Genomic DNA, 21,894 nt, shown 5'->3' with positions numbered 1-21,894 from the left:
CGACTCCACCGATTCCCTAGCAACAATCACAGTTATACAAAAATCAAACTCCCCTCCCTAGGGGCGGGGATAAAGCTTATCAGCATATACAGAGTTATAGCCAAATGGCAATTATAAACCGTGACATTTCATCTTCCTGCACTCATATTCCCACATTTCTGTTATCAGTTAATTCTGTCACCTCCTGACCATGGGCCTCATGTTATTACTTTACAGCCAGCCATTTGCCCATAGCCAGGTGGTTTCGCTTGTTGAATGTTTTCTTAAGATAGCAGACTCGGTTAAGGGTGCGAAGCCCATACATTCGGCCTTGTCTCGGGTGACTTTTTGCAAAGCAAGCACATCCTAATTAGACTTTGAAGACTGGAACCTTATTGTGTGATTTACTATCAGCCAGTTTTAAGTGGCGTTATCTGCATATGTGTTTGCTCGCCTGAATACCCAACTCTTCCCTCATCTTCCCTCTGCAGTCTAACCTTCCAGCCTTGAAGTCATTTAATCATGTTTAAACCTTTAGCTGAACAAAGGAAATACAGACCTCTATCGTTTAACTCAGGGTAGGGATTAACCCATTATCTCCACCTTGTACATTGGTGCTGCATTATACATATTCTAATATTAAAACTAATTACGCCTATGGCTAACATACAAACTAAGGTTTAACAGTAATTTGGCTACTTCAGGTGGAGATAGACAGATTTTTGAACGATAAGGGAGTCAAGGGTTATGGGGAGCGGGCAGGGAAGTGGAGTTGAGGCCAAGATCAGATCAGCCATGATCTTATTGAATGGCGGAGCAGGCTCGAGGGGCCAAATGACCTACTCCTGCTCCTATGTCTTATGTTCTTCTGTCTCTCATCAGCTCCAGCCGCCGCGCTGAGTTGCGTCTGACCCTGCGCATGCGCCCCATGACCCCGCCCTCTCCTGCTCCACAGGCGCCCGGCCCGCACTGCGTATGCTCAGCACACACCCTGGGCCCCTGTCAGTCATCCTCCCCCGCGCCTGTGCGCTGGGCCCCTGAGCTCCAGGCTGCTGCACGGGGCTTTCTTTGTAAAGTCGGTGTTGGTGAAGAGCCGTAATCAGTGAGGGAAAGTGAGTTTTGCGAGGGGGCGGAGTGAACCGCAGCACGTGATCGCGGGGCCTGTGACTGACGGGAGCTTTGACCAATAGGAAGAGCGTGGGCGGAGCCGACTGGCGGCGGGTCCTCCAACCAATGGTGATGCAGAAAGGGGGCGGGGCCTCCTCTCCAGCTCAGGTGCGCTGGGGCCGATTGTGACGCGCTGTCCCCAGGTGAGAGCAGCTCAGTCAGCACAGAGCTGGGGCTGGAATCTGGGAGAGGGGCCGCAGGCAGCGGGCCTGGCAAAGGGGCAGAGCCACAGCAGTTTCACTAAAAAAAAATATATATAATAAATTTAAAAAAGCTTATTTAAAGACAAATTTCCTGCAGTTTCAGAGACAGCCTTTGTCACTGCAATAATTTCTTAAATGTTTAATAATTAAATCAAAAGTATCAAAAAGGAAGAGAGTAGCATAAGTAAAGAAAGACTTGCATTTATATAGCGCCATTCACGACCACCGGACGTCTCAAAGTGCTTTACAGTCAATGAAATACTTTTGAAGTGGAGTCACTGTTGTAATGTGGCAGCGCACAGCAAGCTCCCACAAACAGCAATGTGATAATGACCAGATAATCTGTTTTAGTTATGTTGGTTGAGGGATAAATATTGGCAACGAGGATAACTCCCCTGCTCTTCTTCGAAATACTGCCATGGGAGCTTTTACATCCACCTGAGAGAGCAGACGGGGCCTCGGTTTAACGTCTCATCTGAAAGACAGCACCTCTGATAGTGCAGCACTCCCTCAGCACCGCACTGGAGTGTCAGCCTAGCTTTATGTGCTCGAGTCTCTGGAGTGGGACTTGAACCCACCGCCCTTTGACCCAGAGGTGAGAGTGCTGCCCACTGAGCCACAGCTGACAACGTTGGTCCCTTAGAGGTAGAGACAGGAGAAATTATTATGAGGAATAAGGAAATGGCAGAAAGGTTAAAACAAATATTTTGTATCTCTTCACAGTAGAAGACACAAAAGACCAAAGATGGTGGGGAACCGAGGGTCTAATGAGGGTGAGGAACTTAATGTAAAGTACTAGAGAAACTAATGGGACTAAAAGCCGACAAATCCCCTGGACCTGACGGCCGACATCCTCGGGTTCTAAAAGAGGTGGCTGAAGAGAGAGTGGATGCATTGGTTTTGATCTTCCAAAATTCCCAAGATTCCCGAGATTCTAGAACGGTCCCAGTGGATTGGAAGGTCGCAAATGTAACACCGCTATTCAAGAAAGGAGGGAGAGAAAAAACAGGGAATGACAGGCCAGTTAGCCTGACATCAGTCGTTGGGAAAATGCTGGAATCTATTGTTACGGAAGTTGTATCAGGGCACTCAGAAAATCATAACATGGTGAGTGAGGAGGACATAAAAAACCTGCAAGGGGACATAGACAGGCTAAGTAAGTGGGCAGAGATTTGGCAGATGGAATACAATACTGGAAAGTGTGAGGTTATGCAGTTTGGCAGGAAAAATCGTAGAGCAAGTTATTATCTTAATGGCAAGAAACTGGAAAGTACTGAAGTACAAAGGGATCTGGGGGTCCTGGTGCACGAAACTCAAAAAGTTAGTATGCAGGTGCAGCAAGTGATTAAGAAGGCCAATGGAATGTTGGCTTTCATTGCTAGGGGGATAGAATATAAAAATAGGGATGTATTGCTTCAGTTGTACAAGGTATTGGTGAGACCGCACCTGGAATACTGTGTACAGTTTTGGTGTCCATACTTAAGAAAAGACATACTTGCTCTCGAGTCAGTACAAAGAAGGTTCACTCGGTTAATCCCGGGGATGAGGGGATGGACATATGAGGAGAGGTTGAGTAGATTGGGACTCTACTCATTGGAGTTCAGAAGAATGAGAGGCGATCTTATTGAAACATATAAGATTGTGAAGGGGTTGGATCGGGCGGATGCGGGGAGGATGTTCCCGATGATGGGTGAAACTAGAACTAGGGGGCATAGTCTTAGAATAAGGGGCTGCTCTTTCAAAACTGAGATGAGGAGGAACTACTTCACTCAGAGGGTGGTAGGTCCATGGAATATGCTGCCCCAAAAAGCTGCAGAAGCTACATCATTACATAAATTTAAAACAGAAATAGACAGTTTCCTAGAAGTAAAGGGAATTAAGGGTTACGGGGAGCGGGCAGGAATTTGGACATGAGTCTAGGTTCGGATCGGACATGGCCCTGTGGGTAGCGGAGCGGGCCCAGGGGTCGTGTAGCCTGATCCTGCTCCTATTTCGTGTGTCTAATTCTGTTAGATTCAGGAGATGGTTCTGTGATAGTAGATTGGCGGTTAGGATCAGATCAGCCATGATCTTATTGAATGGTGGAGCAGGCTCGAGGGGCCGATTGGCCTACTCCTGCTCCTATTTCTTATGTTCTTATGTTCTTATGTTAGGCTGAGTCAACATGGTTTTATGAAAGGGAAATCGTGCTTGACAAATTTGTTAGAGTTATTTGAGGATGTAACTAGCAGGGTATATAAAGGGTATATAAAGGGGAACCAGTGGATGTAGTATATTTGGATTTCCAAAGGGCATTCGACAAGGTGCCACATAAAAGATTATTACACAAGATTAGGGCTGACGGGGTTGGGGGTAATATAGTAACATGGATAGAGGATTGGTTAACAGGCAGAAAACAGAGTAGGGATAAATGGATCTTTTTCAGGTTGGCAGGCTGTAACTAGTGGGGTGCCACGTGGATCAGTGTTGGGGCCTCAGCTATTTACAATCTATATTAATGACCCAGATGAAGGGACCGAGTGTAATGTATCCAAGTTTGCTGCTGATACAAAGCTAGGTGGGACAGTAAGCTGTGAGGAGAACACAGAGAGTCTGTAAAGGGATATAGATAGACTGAGTGAGTGGGCAGTAAGGTGGCAGATGGAGTATAATGTGGGGAAATGTGAGGTTATTCACTTTGGTAGGAAGAATAGAAAAACAGAATATTTTTTAAATGGTGAGAAACTTTCAAATGTTGGCGTTCAGAGAGATTTGGGTGTCCTCGTGCAAGAAACACAGAAAGCTAGCCTGCAGGTACAGCAAGCAATAAGGAAGGCAAGTGGCATGTTGGCCTTTATTGCAAAGGCGGTTGGAGTATAAGAGTGAGGAAGTCTTGCTCCAATTGTACAGGGCCTTGGTGAGACCACACCTGGAGTACTGGGCACAGTTTTGGTCTCCTTATCTAAGGAAGGATATACTTGCCTTGGAGGCGGTGCAGTGAAGGTTCACTAGATTGATTCCTGGGATGAGAGGGCTGTCCTGTGATGAGAGATTGTGTAGAATGGGCCTGTACTCTCTGGAGTTTAGAAGAATGAGAGGTGATCTCATTGAAACATACAAGATTCTGAAGGGGATTGACAGGGTAGATGCTGAGAGGTTGTTTCCCCTGGCTGGAGTGTCTAGAACTAGGGGCCATAGTCTCGGGATAAGGGGTCGGCCATTTAAGACTGAGATGAGGAGGAATTTCTTCACTCAGAGGGTTGTGAATCTTTGGAATTCTCTGCCCCAGAGGGCTGTGAATGCTGAGTCTTTGAGTATATTCAAGGCTGAGATCGATAGATTGTTGGACTCTAGGGGAATCAAGGGATATGGAGATCGGGCGGGAATGTGGAGTTGAGGTTGATGATCAGCCCTGATCTTATTGAATGGTGGAGCAGGCTCGAGGGGCCGTATGGCCCACTCCTGCTCTTATTTCTTATGTTCTTATGGACTTTCAAAAGGCATTTGATAAAGTACCACACAAGAGACCTGCTCGGAAAAGAGAAGCACATGGTATTAAAGGGCTGATGGTAATTTGGGTATATAATTGGCTGAGGGATAGGAGACAGTGAGCAGTGCTGAGGGATGTTTTTCTGACTGGAGGGAAGTATGCAGTGGGTTCCCCAGGGGTCGGGATTAGGACCATTGCTTTTCTTGTTATATATAACTGACCTAGACTTGGGTATAGGTGTACAAGTTTGAAATTTACAGATGATACAAAACTTGGCAACTTAGTAAATAGTGAGCATAGTAGTAGCAGACTTCAGGAGGACAGAGACAGACTGTGAAATGAGCAGACACAAGGCAGATGAAATTAAATGAGGATAAGTGTGAAGTGATGCACTTTGGGAGAAACAACAGGGAGAGGCCGTATAATCTAACTGGGACTATTTTGAGGGGGTGCAAGAGCAGAGGGACCTGGGGGTCCATAATCACAAATCTTAGAAAGTGCCGCGGCAAGTTGGTGAGGCGGTTCAGAAAGTGTGTGGGATACTGGGCTTTGTAAATAGGGCCATTGAAAACAAAAACAAGGAAGTTACACTAAACCTTTACAAAACACTAGTGAGAAACATAGGACAGGAGGAGGCCATTCAGCCCCTCAAGCCTGTTCCGCCATTCAATGAGATCATGGCTGATCTGTGATCTAACTCCATACACCCGCCTTTGGCCCATATCCCTTAATACCTTTGAGTAACAAAAACCTATCAATCTCAGATTTGAAATTAACAATTGATCTAGCATCAATTGCCATTTGTGGAAGAGAGTTCCAAAGTTCTACCACCCTTTGTGTGTAGAAGTGTCTCCTAATTTCACTCCTGAAAGGTCTGGCTCTAATTTTAGTCTATGCCTCCTAGTCCTAGACTGCCCAACCAGCGGAAACAGTTTCTCTCTATGTACCCTATCTGTTCTCCTTAATATCCTGAAAACTTCGATCAGATCACCCCTTAACTTTCTAAATTCCAGGGAATACAACCCTAATTTGTACAATCTCTCCTCGTAACTTAACCCTTGAAGTCCGGGTATCATTCTGGTAAACCTACGCTGCACTCCCTCCAAGGCCAATATATCCTTCCTAAGGTGTGGTGCCCAGAACTGCTCACAGTGCTCCAGGTGTGGTCTAACCAGGGTTTTGTGCAGCTGCAGGGTTTTGGCCTCAGCTGGAGTCTTGTGTACAGTTCTGGGCACCACACTTTAGGAAGGATGTCAAGGCCTTGGAGAGGGTACAGAGGAGGTTCACCAGGATGGTACCAGGGATGAGGGACTTCAGATATGTGGAGAGATTGGAGAAGCTGGGATTGTTCTCCTTAGAGCAGAGAAGGTTAAGAGGAGACCTAATAGAGGTGTTCAAAATGATGAGGGGTTTTGATCGAGCAAGTAGGAACAAACTGTCTCCTCTGGCAAGTGGGTCGGTAACCAAAGGTCACAGATTTAAAATAGTTGCTAAAAGAACTAGAGGGAAATGAGGAGAATTGTTTTCACACAGAGGGTTGTTAAGATCTGGAACGCACCATCTGAAAGGATGCTGGAATCAGGTTCCACAGGAACTTTCAAACGGTGATTGGACATGTAGTTGAAGAGGACTAGTTTGCAGAGTTCTGGGGATAAAGCTGGGGTTTGGGACTAAATTGGACAGCTCTTTCAAAGAGCCAGCACAGACACGATGGGCCGAATCACCTCCTTCTATGCTGTTAGATTCTATGATCAGTGTGAAGACGCTGGTGTCTTTTAAGGCTCTTAGAACTTTTAAAGCTCTTCCCACAGTCAGAACATTTGACGGATCTCTCATAAGTGTGAGCAAGCTGGTGTGCCAGCAGGTTGGAGGACCGAGCGAATCCCTTCCTACACACAGTGCAGGTGAATGGTCTCTCCCCAGTGTGAAATCATTGGTGTCCATTCAGCTCCCGGGAGCGTTTAAAGCTTTTCCCACAGTCAGAACATTTAAAGGGTCTCTCGTCAGTGTGAACAAGCTGGTGTGCCAGCAGGTTGGAGGACCGAGTGAATCCCTTCCCACACACAGTGCAGGTGAACGGTCTCTCCCCAGTGTGAAATCATTGGTGTCCATTCAGCTCCCGGGAGTGTTTAAAGCTTTTCCCACAGTCAGAACATTTAAAGGGTCTCTCGTCAGTGTGAACTCGCTGATGTGCCAGCAGGTTGGAGGACCGAGCGAATCCCTTCCCACAGACAGAGAAGGTGAACGGTCTCTCACCAGTGTGAGCTCGCTGGTGTCCCTTCAGCTCCCCAGAGCTTTTAAAGCTCATCCCATAGTGGGAACATTTAAATGGTCTCTTATCAGTGTGAGCAAGCTGGTGTCTCAGCAGGGTGGATGAAGCAGTGAATCCCTTCCCACACACAGAGCAGGTGAATGGGCCCTCCCCAGTGTGAACTCTCTGGTGTACCTGGAGCTTGGATGACTCTGCAAATCCCTTCCCACACACAGAGCAGGAGAACGGTTTCTCCCCAGTGTGAACTTGCTGGTGTGTATGAAGGCTGGATGACTGAGTGAATCCCTTCCCACATTCAATACACGTGAACGGTCTCTCCCCAGTGTGAACTCACTGGTGTATCTGGAGTTTGGATAACTCTGCGAATCCCTTCCCACACACGGAGCAGGTGAACGGCCTCTCCCCGGTGTGACAGCGTCGATGAGTTTCCAGATGGGATAGAAACATAGACACATAGAAGATAGGAGCAGGAGTGGGCCATTCGGCCCTTCGAGCCTGCTCCGCCATTCAATGAGATCATGGCTGATCATTGAAATTCAGTACCCTGTCCCTACCTTCTCCCCATGTCCCTTGATCCCTTTAGCCTCAAGAAATATATCCAACTCTTTCTTGAATATATTTAATGAACTGGCCTCCACCGCCCTCTGTGGCAGAGAGTTCCACAGGTTCACTACTCTCTGGGTGAAGAAATTCCTCCTCATTTCAGTCCTAAATGTCCTACCCCTTATCCTTAGACTATGACCCCTGGTTCTGGACTCCCCGACCATCAGGAACATCCTTCCAGCATCTAGTCTGTCCAGGCCTGACAGAATTTTATAGATTTCGATGAGATCCCCTCTCAATCTTCTAAACTCCAGTGAGTATAAGCCCAATCGACACAATCTCTCCTCATACGTCATTCCTGCCATCCCAGGACTGTGAGATGGGCAATCGAATCCCTTCCCACAGTCCCCACATTTCCACCGTTTCTCCGTGGTGCGGGTGTCCTTGCGTTTCTCCAGGTTGGACGATCAGTTGAAGCCTCGTCCACACACAGAACACGTGTACAGTTTCTCCCCACTGTGAATGGTGCGATTTTTTTTAGGCTATGTAACTGGTTAAACCTCTTTCCACAGTCAGTGCACTGGAACATTCACTCGGGTGTGTGTTTTCCAGTCACACGGATGTTTGAAATCTTTTCCCACAGACAGAACAGACAAACATTTGTCCTTCCATATTCAAAGGTCAATGATATTCAGGTCCTGATGAATGGAGTGACCCTGTCAGATCTTGATGTGATGTTTGGTTTGAGTTTCCCATCTGCAAATCCTCCCATTTACAAAAGCCATCACTGTAAGTACAGGATAGAAATTCAGAACAGACAATTCTAGTTTCTATTGAACATTCTTTCCTCTCTTGTTTCCCCAAAGCTGTAAATCCCCATCCCACACACTCTCCCTCCTCCCTGTGCTGAAATCCAAACCCATCGCACCATCTCCAACATTTCTTTCCTCCACTCCCAGTTTTCCCCCTCCTTCTACTCTGATTGGGTTCAGTTCTACACCCGCTGTGTGCAGAGTGAGAATAAAATCAATGAGTCAATGGGCCAGAAATTCCAGGCCAGAAGCGTGAGTACGGTCGGCTTACTCACGCTTCTGGCCGTTGGAAATGCCGGCGTTCAGCATGAACAGCGCATGCGGGGAACGCCGGCATTTCCAGACCTCGAGCGCGTGCGACTGCACAGGCAGCGCTTGCGCAGTGAACTTCATGGATTTCATTCATGAAATCCGTGAGGTTAAGTCCTTAGAAGTTACACTGAAAAAAAGCAAGTGTAAAGTGGTTCATTGGCTGCGGAGGAAGATATATTTTATCGTGGAGCTTTTGAAATGCAATATTTTTGTTTGGGAAAGGGAGGGAAGTTATTTTAAGAAATTTTAAGTAAGTTTTAAAGTTAAAATTTTTTTTTTTTTTTAAAAGGGTTTTCAGAACGGTTGGTAGAAGGAGCAATTGTGGCTGTGTGAATGGAATGTGAGAATGAGTTATGTATGTATGTCCACATATATTCCTTTACGTATATGTATGTATGTTTTATATTCCTTTATTTTGAATGTATGTTTTTAATTATGATTTTCCAATAAGTTACTTTCTCTGAAAGTCATAATTAAATAATACATTCATACACATAAGTAAAGGAATATATACATAACACGCAAAGGAATATATACAGACATACATACTTTCAGAAGCTCCACGATAAGAAATATCTTCCTCCGCAGCCTCTGTAGCAACTGTACCCATGCTTTTTTCATGTGTAAGTTGTAATGACTGGACCTCACTGAAAGCATTAATGAAAGCGGCGAATTATACTGCGCACGCGCTGCATGTGCAGTCGCACGCGTTCTGCCTCTGAACCCCTTCGTTCAGAGGACAGGAAATGCCGGTTTTCCCCACATGCACTGTGCATGCTGAAAACCGGCATTTCATCCGGCCAGATGCGTAAGTACCCCGACCGTACTAGCACATTTGGAAGGGAATTACTGGGCCAACATTTTACATGTCAATAAAATGAAAAATTTAACAATTGCACGACTTGCCCCCTCGCATCTGCGACTGAGGGTCCAAGGAGGTGCATTGCGCAAGAGGTCATCATCGTACGTATCCTCACACTGTTCCCTTTGGGGAACTGTATGAAGTGGTGGAAGGATTTATGGCCGTGATTAACGCTCATTCCGTGAATGTAACCATCTTTGAACCAGCCATTAGGGTGGTTAGTGTTGTGTATGTAATATGTGTGCTACTTTGAACCTATGGACAGGACTGCACTACTTGTTGGGCGTAGTGATACGCAGTACCACTCCTGGCCATAGGGGTATAAATAGTACTGTGGGTACTGATCCCCCTCAGTTCCCGCCTGTGGGCATGAAGTAAAGACCTATGTATAGTCCCTACCTCCAACCAGTAAAGACCTGTTTGAGTTATACGTTTAAGTCTTTGTGTTAATTGTTCAATACAATACACATACTTAACACTGGCGACGAGTCGGTTCGAACCCTGCGGCAGTTATTCCACAGCGGCTTCTTCCAAAGACAGGACGTTGAAGAGAGGTTCCAATCCTCAACACCCCACTGAAAACTGAAGGGCAGCAGAAATCCTGACAGCTTCCAGCGACTGGAAGCGACAGGCATTAGGACCCTGAAGCCTCCATAACCTCGTGGGTAAGCCAGAGCCCGGGAGGGCGCGAGCGGGTAAGCCAGAGCCCGGGAGGGAGCGAGCAAGAGCCGCCGAGCGGGTGAGCCAGAGGCCGGGAGCCGCTTCAAGCGGGAGGCGCTTAGCGGGCCAGCGATCGCACCGGTGATAAGGGCTGAGAACCGTTTCGGGCGGGCGGCGCACCAGCGATCGCACAGGAGATAAGAGCCGCAGTCGGGCTGAAAGTCAGCGACGAGAAGCGCGGGAAAACCGCCATTGAAGTGGGCGGGGAGAGCGAGAAGCGCGGGAAAGCCGCCATTTTTCGTGGGAAAACCGCTGGGGAAGAAGGCAGAAGCGGGAAAATAGAGGTTGCAGTGGTCCACAAGGGCGAAGACAGTCAAATAATGGACTTATATGTGATATCTGAAGGAGGTTCTCCACTACTAGGACGGGAGTGGATTAGGAAAATGAATATGGACTGGCATTTCCTACAAACAATAACGAGTGAGAACTCGGTGAAGATAGTCGGCCCAGACTCTGGAACGGATGATGGTAAGCCCAACTCAGGTGCAAAAGACAAAGTTTCAGCACAGAATTCCACTGAGCAACAACAACATAGTTTAACTGTGGATTCTGAGTCTGGCAAGTCTACTGATGTGCCCATTTCTGAGGGACACCGGGCTCGAACTCAACTCCATTTCAAACTACAACAGCAATTAGAACAAATGCTTCACCGTTGTGAGCAAGAGTTGAATGCAACGAAAGAGTTCTTTGATATAGAGTTGGAGAATCTGGAAAGACAACAGAAGCAGCTGATGGAGAAAATGGAGCAGGAGCACACAAAACGTCTGATGTCAGAGGAGTTAACGGTCAGCCAACTCCTGCATATGCTGAAGGACAGGACTCTGAAATGGGAAAAACTTGAACACGAACTTCAATATTCAAAGGAAAGGGGTTCGGAGCTATCAAAGGTTATTGGAAGAGCTGAGGTGGCAACACAGACTGAGATGACTGCAACAGAGCAGCCCTTGGATGCCAAAAGTACGCTGACTCACGTCAACGTAGAACAACAGACCGCTGAAACAGCTGCTCCGGTAGAGGGATTGAATAGTCCGATCAATCAATCTCCAAAAGAAGTTGAAGTAGTAAAATCTCAAATGAGGTCATTAGTAAACGACTTGCTGAAAGCCCAGAAAAAGCTGGATGAAGAGGTACGCATGAAGAAGTCTCTTCAGGAAAGATGTCTGGACTTGGAACAAAAGCTGGCTAACGCCCAGCTGGGTATGGAGGAAATAGAAGACCCTCTCGCTGGCCTAGATCAGGACGACACCGAATATTACTATGTCCTGTCCTGCCCAACTTGTAACTTCGACTCCCACCATACAGAAATCATGGAGGAGCACCGAAAGTCTACAGAACATCGGGAGAAGGTGGCTCTACTACGGAAAAAGGAGGGAGAGAAGGAGGAACTGCGCATGCAGCTGGCAGCTGACAGTGGAGCCCAGAGAGTCTCCAAGAAGCAGAAAAGGAAAAGTGGAAACAGAAGATGACCCATCTGAACCATTATTACCTCTACCAGATCACACACGTGGTCCCTCCGAACGGAGCCAATTCAGTTCGGAAGTTCAAACTGTTAAATCCATGGAAGGACTATTGAATGAGTCACTCCAGCAACGTGAACCGACTCCACCACAGAGATTGAATCTGTGAACTGTTTTCCGCAGAGACTGAATCTGTGATCTGTTTTGACATGAAGTTATCTATGTTATTCTGTTATGTAAACCTGAAGTTATATATGTATATATGTTATTACGTTATGTTAAATGGGGAGATGACTGTAAAGCTAGGAAGGGAGGAATGTTGTGTATGTAATATGTGTGCTACTTTGAACCTATGGACAGGACTGCACTACTTGTTGGGCGTAGTGATACGCAGTACCACTCCTGGCCATAGGGGTATAAATAGTACTGTGGGTACTGATCCCCCTCAGTTCCCGCCTGTGGGCATGAAGTAAAGACCTATGTATAGTCCCTACCTCCAACCAGTAAAGACCTGTTTGAGTTATACGTTTAAGTCTTTGTGTTAATTGTTCAATACAATACACATACTTAACAGTTAGTCCTATGGCGGGAGGGTTTTACGGGCTCCCACAACCCATCTGAGGGGGGGGGCCACCAACACCCATGGACGCAAGTATCCCGCTGGATGTCCACCCAGAATTTAAAGTTGGAGCTCCGACTCCACTTGCCGGGACTGTCTGGAGTGGGGTTCAAAACCCTACTCCTTCTGGCCCAGCGGAGGGGATGCTTACTGCTACGCAAAAGGCCCACTCCGCACAAAAGGTGACACCCATACGTTTCCTGCGCCTTTTCCCTCCCCGTGACTGGAGCCCTATGCTGCCATTTCACGTTGCTAATCGGATTGGGCGTTTGTCATAGCGGTAGGATCCCCGCCACTGGGCCAGATCAGGGTAGGGTTTCGAACCCCGCTCCAGACAGTCCCGGCAAGTGGAGTCGGAGCTCCGGCTCTAAATTCTGGGTTGACATCCAGTGGGATATTTGCCTCCTTGTATAGCTTGTGGGAGCCCGTAAAACCCTCCCGCCATAGGACTAACCGCCCTAATGGCTGGTTCAAAGATGGTTATGGTCACGGAATGAGCGTTAATCACGGCCATAAATCCTTCCACCACTTCATACAGTTCCCCAAAGGGAACAGTGTGAAGACACGTATGACGACGACATTGCTAAATAAATAAATGGAATTTAAAAAATTCTTTTAGGGCTTTTAAAAGTCTTTAAATTGTTTTAATTCTCTTTAAAACTACTTCAGATTACTCAAAATAATGTAAACATTTTAAAATTTTTATAAAAGTTACCAAAATCTTGAAAAAACTTCCAAAAACCTATTTAAACTGCTGCTTTGCATGTAAAAAAGCAAAGCAGCTTGACAGAAACATTGGGGGCGTGTCCAGTGAAACTGAGACCTCAAGGGGCGTGTCTTACTTACACTGCACGCTCCTGGGTCTGCGCTGGCTGCACTCCTGGGCGGCGTGACGTCATACGCTGCCCGGGATTCTTGTTTCAGCTTCTGGAAGTGCAGGCGTCCCTGGAGCTGATCGGCAGGAGTGCGGGGTAAGTGCAAATACGGGGCTTGCACGCGCTGCAAGCCCCGTTCTGGAATTTCTGGCCCAATGATTGTCTCTCCTGGTCACGGGGATCCTGAAGCCTCGCCCACACCCTGTTCCTATACCAAGATGGCCACGCATGCGCCGTGCTGCAGGTGGAACCGGTCGGTCTTTCCTCCACCAAGATGGCGGTGCGTAACCCGGGCCTGTCCCCGAGAAAAAGCCTCACAGCTGCCGTCCGATGGAACATAGACCAGGCTGCTGGATCTCATTCGGGCCTAAGGCCATTCTCCAACTTTATAAACCCTGCGGCACGGCCTACCCGCAGTTTATTAATCTCCCGACCCCACTACCGCTGACCAGCAGCTCCGCCCGGCGACCGCGCAGGACTTTCTTTGTAAAGTTGGTGAGGGACACGTGACTCGGGCCCACGGCCTGATTGACGTGAGCTTCCGACCAATAGGGTGCGAGCGGGGCGGGGCTGGAGGAGCGAGCCGGCGGCGGGTCCTCCAACCAATTGGGGAGCCTGAGGGGCGGGACTTGCACCGGCTGATTGTCTGATCCGCAGGGCAGCGAGTTTCTCCAGTCCCTTGTTCAGGGCCTGGGGCTAGGGGAGGCTGTGGGCCTTTATTCCCCTCATTGGACACAAGGCTCTTTGGCTCACAACACACCGGCTCAGATTGCAATACAGACTTTTTAAATTCATGAATCAAAGCAGATAAACCTCGTGCTTCTGTGGCACAAACTTTTTAATATTTGGGAGTAAAAGTACATGTTTTTTTCCCTCTGGGGAATTTATTAGTTTCAGGAAACAACAACGACCACTTGTATTTATAAAGCGCCTTTAATGTAGTAAAACATCCCAAGGCTGTTCACAGGATCGTTATAAAACAAAATTTGACACCGAGCCACATAAGAAGACATTAGGGCAGATGACCAAAAGCTTGGTAAAAGAAGTAGGTTTTAAGGAGCATCTTAAAGAAGGAGAGAGAGATGGAGAGGTTTAGGGAAGGAATTCCAGAGCTTAGGGCCCAGACAGCTGAAGGCACGGCTGCCAATGGTGGAGCGATTAAAATCGGGGATGCTCAAGAGGCCGGAATTAGAGGAGCGCAGATAACTCGGGGGGTGTGGGGCTGAAAGAAATAGGGAGGGGCGAGGCCATGGAGGGATTCACTCCACATGGCCTGACCTTGGTCATCTTGTCGATCTTACATACTGCTTATGGATAACAAGCTGGTTACAGAACAGAAAACCGAGAGTAGGGGTTGGGAGTAGCTACTCAGACTGGCAAAAGGTGGGAAGTGGTGTTCCACAGGGATTGGTGGTGGGACCACTGTGGTTCATAAATGATTTGGACTCGGGAATCAGAAGTACAATTAATACTGAGGAAGACAAAACGCAAGAAGACATTAATACATTGCAGAATGGATCTGTAATTGGCAAATGAATTTCACTGTAGATCAGTGTGAGGTGGTGTGCTAATGAATTTCATTATTGATCAGTGTGAGGTGCTGTGTTAATTAATTTCACTGTAGATCAGTGTGAGGTGCTGTGTTAATTAATTTCACTGTAGATCAGTGTGAGGGTGTGTGTTAATGAATTTCACTGTAGAGCAGTGTGAGGTGATGTGTTAATGAATTTCACTATAGATCAGTGTGAGGTGGTGTGTTAATGAATTTCACTATAGGTCAGTGTGAGGTGGTGTGTTAATGAATTTCACTATAGGTCAGTGTGAGGTGGTGTGTTTTGGTGGGAAGAATAAGGAGGCCACTCACTACTTGGACAAGGGGGTGAAATTTGGTTGCTTTGTGCCTCCCACGATATTCAGCGGGAGGTTAGTGGCAGAGGTAGTCGGTAGCTCCCCGTGGCACTGCACCACCGGCAATGATGTCATCACCATGCGCAGCACCCCGGCTGCAACCTTGGGTTGTGACCCCTGACCTATCACCGGACAATATGTCTGACAGGGTCAGGGGTCGTTCCTGCAGCCGCGGCGGCGTCACTTAAAGGGCAGGTGTCGGGCGGCAACTTTTTATTTTGGCCTTGTGCCAGCACCTGCCCCCTTCCCCTTCTTCAGGGTGTCAGCTGCAATCGCTCAGCCCCGCGCTCCTCTTGATCCGACACCCCGCTCCCTGGTGGTCCAGCAGGGCCCCGGTGTGCGCAGTGCTAGGCCCCTCCCCTTTAATCAGGGAGGGAGGTCTGCTATGACGCGGTGCTATGTGCCGACGGGCGTGACGCTGTTACACGAAGTGCCGGGAAATTCACTGGTAGCGCCTCAAGAGGGAGGGGAGTGCTTCCAGTAGCACCCTGCCTCCTGCCTGGGGCGCTACCACTGAATTTAATGTGCAGGGGTGCTAACTTTTTCGGGGGACTAAAATTAGCCCCGGCGACATTAGCGACCCAAAGGGGGTGCCACCAAATTTCCCCCTAAGAGTCTAAATGGGCTGGAGGAGCAGAGGGATCCAGGGATACAGATACACAAATCACTAAAAGTAGCGACACAGGTTAATAAGGCCATTAAAAGAAAAGCACTGGGTACATTCCTAAAGGAGCCTTCTGTTCCGTGCCTAGGAGCTCTGAACCATGGCAGAGAGCGGCTGGGACACATTTCTCACATGCCTCGAGATTAACCCGCACGGCAACTTTGCTGTCAGTGAAGAGAGACAAGAAAGACCAAAGTGCCGTTTGCCCCTCTCAGTGTGGCCATGAAGGACTGTGTCCAGGCTGGAGTTCTGTTCCCACCGTACGATCCTCCCCCACATTGTCCTTTCTGAGCTCCAGCCAGGTGATGCGAAACACTCAGGTGGGAAAGACAAAAATCTACAACAATGTGTTTAAAACAAAGTTGATTTATTTGACATATATCCAGAATATTAAACTCCAGCCCAGTTCCCGGAGTTATTAACATCAGCAGAAACAATCGCCAACTGTCAGAATGAACATGGTTCAGTCCTGGATGTGATTAACAGCAGCAACAGCAGAATCCACCCCCTGCAGTCACTTGTGAACTCGCTGGTGTCTCAGCAGGTTGGATGACTGAGTGAATCCCTTCCCACACTCAGGGCAGGTGAACGGCCTCTCCCCAGTGTGAACTCGCTGGTGTCTCAGCCGGTGGGATGAATGAGTGAATCCCTTCCCACACTCAGGGCAGGTGAACGGCCTCTCCCCAGTGTGAATTCGCTGGTGTATCAGCAGGGTGGATGACTCGGTGAATCCCTTCCCACACTCAGAGCAGGTGAACGCCCTCTCCCCAGTGTGAACTCGCTGGTGTCTCAGCAGGGTGGATGACTCAGTGAATCCCTTCCCACACTCAGGGCAGGTGAACGGCCTCTCCCCAGTGTGAATTCGCTGGTGTCTCAGCAGGGTGGATGACTCAGTGAATCCCTTCCCACACTCAGAGCAGGTGAACGGCCTCTCCCCAGTGTGAATTCGCTGGTGTAGCAGCAGGGTGGATGACTCAGTGAATCCCTTCCCACACTCAGAGCAGGTGAACGTACTCTCCCCAGTGTGAACTCGCTGGTGTTTCAGTAGGTTGGCTGAATGAGTGAATCCCTTCCCACACATGGAGCAGGTGAACAGCCTCTCCGCGGTGTGAACTCGCTGGTGTGTCAGTAGGTGGGTTAACTGAGTGAATCCCTTCCCACACTCAGAGCAGGTGAACGGCCTCTCCCTGGTGTGAATGCGCTTGTGTCTCGCTAGGCCAGAGGATCGGCTGAAGCCTTGTCCACACACAGAACACGTGTACGGTTTCTCCCCACTGTGAATGGTGCTTTTTGCTTCCATGTTCAGAGGCCGGTGATATTCAGATCCGATGAGTTGAGTGACTCTGTCAGATCTTGAAGTGATGTTTGGTCTGAGCTTACTGTCTGTAAATCCTCCCCTTCCAGTGCCTGTAAAATTAATTTAAAACAGGGAGCGTGAGAGACAATCCACAAGAAAACAAAGGCAGGTTGTGAAATTGAGCTCAATGAATCTGGTCAATTGTGGGGCCGGCACCAGAAAAGTGACCATGAAAGCTGCCGGATTGACATAAAAACCCAACTGCTTCACTGATGTCCCTCAGGGAAGGGAATCCACCACCTGGTCTGGGCCTACACAAGACTCTGGCCTCTATGGGAGGAGAGAGAGAGAGAGAGAGAGGTGGGAGGGGGAGGGGTGAAGGAAAGGAACTTTATACATCTGCAACTGGACCAGAACTTTGATAGAACCTCCAAAACCCACAACCTCCACCACCTAGAAGGACAAGGGCAGCTGTTGCATGGGAGCACCATCACATCCAAGTTCCCCGCCAAGTCACACATCATCCTGACTCAGATATATTCATCGTTGCTGGGTCATAATCCTGGAACTCCTTACCGAACAACATTGTGGGAATACCTTCACCACACGGACTGCAGTAGTTCAAGAAGGCGACTCACCACCCCCTTCTCAACGGGAAACTGGGGATTGGCAATATTTGCTGCTCTTGCGAGCTACGCCCACATCCCAAGAATGAATTAAAACAAATCTGTAGATGTAAGCTGGATTAAAAGCCTGTACAGAAATACTTGTTCCTAAAACAATACTCTTTTACATTGTAGGGACAGTGTCTGTGTAACAACCTAATCTCCCCTAGAATCCACCTCCCTTGACAGTCTCACATTGGAAATTGTTGGGTCCTCCTGGGCTCAGAAGTACTGGGGGTTAAACCCAGCAGCTTCTCCTCCATCTCCACTCCAGCTCAAACTGAAACACAGAAACATAGAAGATAGGAGCAGGAGTAGGCCATTCGGCCCCTTGAGCCTGCTCCACCATTCAATGCGATCATGGCTGATCATCAAAATTCAGTACCCGGTCCCTGCTTTCTCCTCATACCCCTTGATCCCATTAGCCTTAAGAAATATATCCAACTCCTTCTTGACTATATTTAATGTATTGACCTCTACTGCCTTCTGTGGTAGAGAATTCCACAGGTTCATCACTCTCTGGGTGAAGAAATTCCTCATTTCTGTCCTAAATGGCCTACCCCTTAGGACTCGGCCAACGTTGTCTACCTCATATGTTGCAGGAAAGGATGCCCCGGAGCATGGTACATCGGCGAGACCATGCAGACACTGCGACAACGGATGAACGGACACCGTGCAACAATCACCAGTCGGGGAACACTTCAGCAGTCAAGGACATTCAGCCTCCGATCTTCGGGTAAGCATTCTCCAAGGTGGCCTTCGAGACACACGACAACGCAAAATCGTCGAGCAGAAACTGATAACCAAGTTCCGCACCCATGAGGACGGCCTCAACCGAGATCTTGGGTTCATGTCACGCTACATGTAACCCCACCTGATGCAGGGTCATCCAGACTCGAGTCGACATTGGCTTGTTCTCGCTACACAGATGCGGCCGGACCTGCTGTGATTTCCAGCCAAAAAAAATGTTTTTTGTCTTTTTTGTTTTTCATACAGACCCCAGCATCTGCAATATTTGACCCCTTGTGACCCCACCTCATTGTTCTTTGATGTAATGTTTCCCTGACTGACCTGTTTGGACACCATTCACACCTTTGACTGCTGTGATTATCTCTCTGCCGAGGTGTGATAAATGGCAGTTGGAAAGGTTACCTGTAAACATCTGACATGATTCTCTGACTATATAAGCTGTGTCTTTATGCATTTCTCCACTTCACCTGAAGAAGGAGCAGCGCTCCGAAAGCTTGTGATTTCAAATAAAGCTGTTGGACTATAACCTGGTGTTGTGTGACTTCTTACATTTGTCCACCCCAGTCCAACTCCGGCATCTCCACACCTTATCCTTAGACTGTGACCCCTGGTTCTGGACTCCCCGACCATCGGGAACATCCTTCCTGCATCTAGTCTGTCCAGTCCTGTCAGAATTTTATAAGTTTCAATGAGATCCCCTCTCATTCTTCTAAACTCCAGCGAGTACAAGCCCAATCATCCCAATCTCTCCTCATATGCCATTCCTGCCATCCCAGGTATCAGCCTGGTGAATCTTTGCTGAACTCCTTCCACGGCAAGAACATCCTTCCTCAGATAAGGCGACGAAAACTGCACACAATACTCAAGATGTGGTCTTACCAAGGCCCTGTACAACTGCAGCAAGACATCCTTGTTCCTGTACTCAAACCCTCTCGCTATGAAGGCCAACATACCATTTGCCTTCTTAACCACCTACTGCACCTGCATGCTTACCTTCAGCGACTGGTGCACAAGGACACCCAGGTCTCGTTGCACTTCCCCCTTCTCCCAATCTATTGCCATTCAGATAATAATCTGCCTTCCTGTTTCGGCCACCAAAGTGGATAACCTCACATCTATCCACATTATATTGCATCTGCCATGCTTCTGCCCAATCACCCAACCTGTCCTGTAGTTTCCTGTAGTTTCTCGGCATCCTCCTCACAGCACACACGCCCACCCAGCTTTGTGTCATCTGCAAATTTGGAGATATTACATCTAGTTCACTTGTTGAGATCATAAATATATATTGTGAATAGCTGGGGTCCAAGGGCCAATCCCTACAGTACCCCACTAGTCACTGCCTGCCACTCGGAAAAAGACCCGTTTATTCCAACTCTGCTTTCTGTCTGCCAACCAGTTCTCTATCCAAGTCAATACCTTGCCCCCAATCCCATGTGCCTTAACTTTACATGCTAATCTCTTATGCGGGACCTTATCGAAAGCCTTCTGAAAGTCCAAATACACAACATCCACTGGTTCTCCCTTATCTATTTTACTAGTTACATCCTCAAAAATGTAGCAACAAAAAGACCTACACAGGCGGCCAGGGACCGACCTCCCGTCAGCCTGCAATAAAAGTCTTCCTGACAGCCGCTGACTAATGGCGGCCACAGCAGCCACAATCCCCCACGCCCCAGAAACCGCTCTATCCAACGCGCTGATTTCCCCGCTGAGAGTGCACATGCTTCCCGGGGCCACGGGCCATTCTGGGAGCCTGGTTCCTGTCCTTTTCCCGATTCGGACTCGGTGGAGCCAGCTGAAGAAACCGGGAAGCGGCGGTTCAGATGGGGGAGGTGCTGCACTCTGGGTTTCCTGGTGCCGGGGCTCTGGCCGCACGTCCACCGGGCCCGGCCGCTCTGATTCTAATTGAGTTTTTTGATGAGGTAACAGAGAGGGTTGATGAGGGCAATGCGGTTAACGTGGTGTACATTTATTTCCAGAAGGCGTTCGACAAGTGCCACATAATAGGCTTGCCAGCAAAGTTGAAGCCCATGGAATAAAAGGGACAGTGGCAACATGGATACAAAATTGGCAAAGTGACAGAAAACAGAGCGTAGTGGTGAATGGTTGTTTTTCGGGCTGGAGGAAGGTATACAGTGGTGTTCCCCAGGGATCGGTACTAGGACCACTGCTTTACTTGATATATTAATGACTTAGACTTGGGTGTACAGGGCACAATTTCAAAATTTGCAGATGACAGAAAACTTGGAAGTAAATTGAACAGTGAGGAGGAGAGTGATAGACTTCAATAAGACATAGACAGGCTGGTGGAATGGGCGGACACGTGGGAGATGAAATTTAACGCAGAAAAGTGCGGAGTGATATATTTTGGTAGGAAGAACCAAGTGAGGCAATATAAACTAAAGGGTATAAGTCTAAAATGTGTGCATGAACAGAGAGACCTGGGGGTATGTGTGCACAAATCATTGAAGGTGGCAGGGCAGATTGAGAAAGCAGTTAAAAAAGCATACGGGATCCTGGGCTTTATAAATAGAGGCATAGAGTCCAAAAGCAAGGAAGTTATGATGAACGTTTATAAAACACTGGTTCGGCCTCAACTGGAGTATTGTGTCCAATTCTGGGCACCGCACTTTAGGAAGGATGTGAAAGCCTTAGAGATGGTGCAGAAAAGATTTACAACAATGGTTCCAGGGATGAGGGACTTCAGTTATGTGGATAGACTCGAGAAGCTGGGGTGGTTCTCCTTAGAGCAGAGAAGGTAGAGAGGAGATTTGATAGAGGTGTTCAAAATCATGATGGGTCTGGACAGAGTAGAAACTGTTCCCATTGGCGGAAGGGTCACGAACCAGAGGACACAGATTTAAGGTGATTGGCAGAAGAACCAAAGGCAACATGAGGAAAAAAAATGTTATGCAGCGAGTGGTTAGGATCTGGAATGCACTGCCTGAAAGGGTGGTGGAGGCAGATTCAATCACCGCTTTCAAAAGGGAATTGGATAAGTACCTGAATGAAAAAGAATTGCAGGGTTACGGGGAAAGGGCGGGGAGTGGGACTAGCTGAAGTGGTCTTGCAGAGAGCTGGCACGGGCTCGACGGGCCGAATGGCCTCCTTCTGTGCTGTAACCATTCTCTGATTCTATAAAATATGAGAAAGTTTGTTCCACAGAAGCACAGGGTTTATCTGCTTTTATTGATGAATTTAAAAGGTCTCTATTAAAACCTGAGCCAGTGTGTTGTGAGCCAAAGAGCCTTGTGTCCAATGAGGGGAATAAAGGCCCACAGCCTCCCCTGGCCCCGGGCCCTGAGCAAGGGACTGGA

The 21,894-nt window shown here is 48.1% G+C and overlaps 1 pseudogene; it reads right to left on the bottom strand.

Annotated features, from left to right (window-relative positions):
* Positions 1-491: 491 nt before the first annotated feature.
* Positions 492-21,894, bottom strand: part of LOC147084183 (uncharacterized) — a 58,753-nt pseudogene continuing 37,350 nt past the window's right edge.

Source organism: Somniosus microcephalus, unplaced genomic scaffold (genome assembly GCF_052327205.1).
Source record: "Somniosus microcephalus isolate GS21.2 unplaced genomic scaffold, FLI_Smic_1.0 scaffold1, whole genome shotgun sequence".
Taxonomy (NCBI): domain Eukaryota; kingdom Metazoa; phylum Chordata; class Chondrichthyes; order Squaliformes; family Somniosidae; genus Somniosus; species Somniosus microcephalus.
Note: the sequence above shows the minus strand (reverse complement) of the source record. Positions and strands in the feature narration are given on the sequence as shown.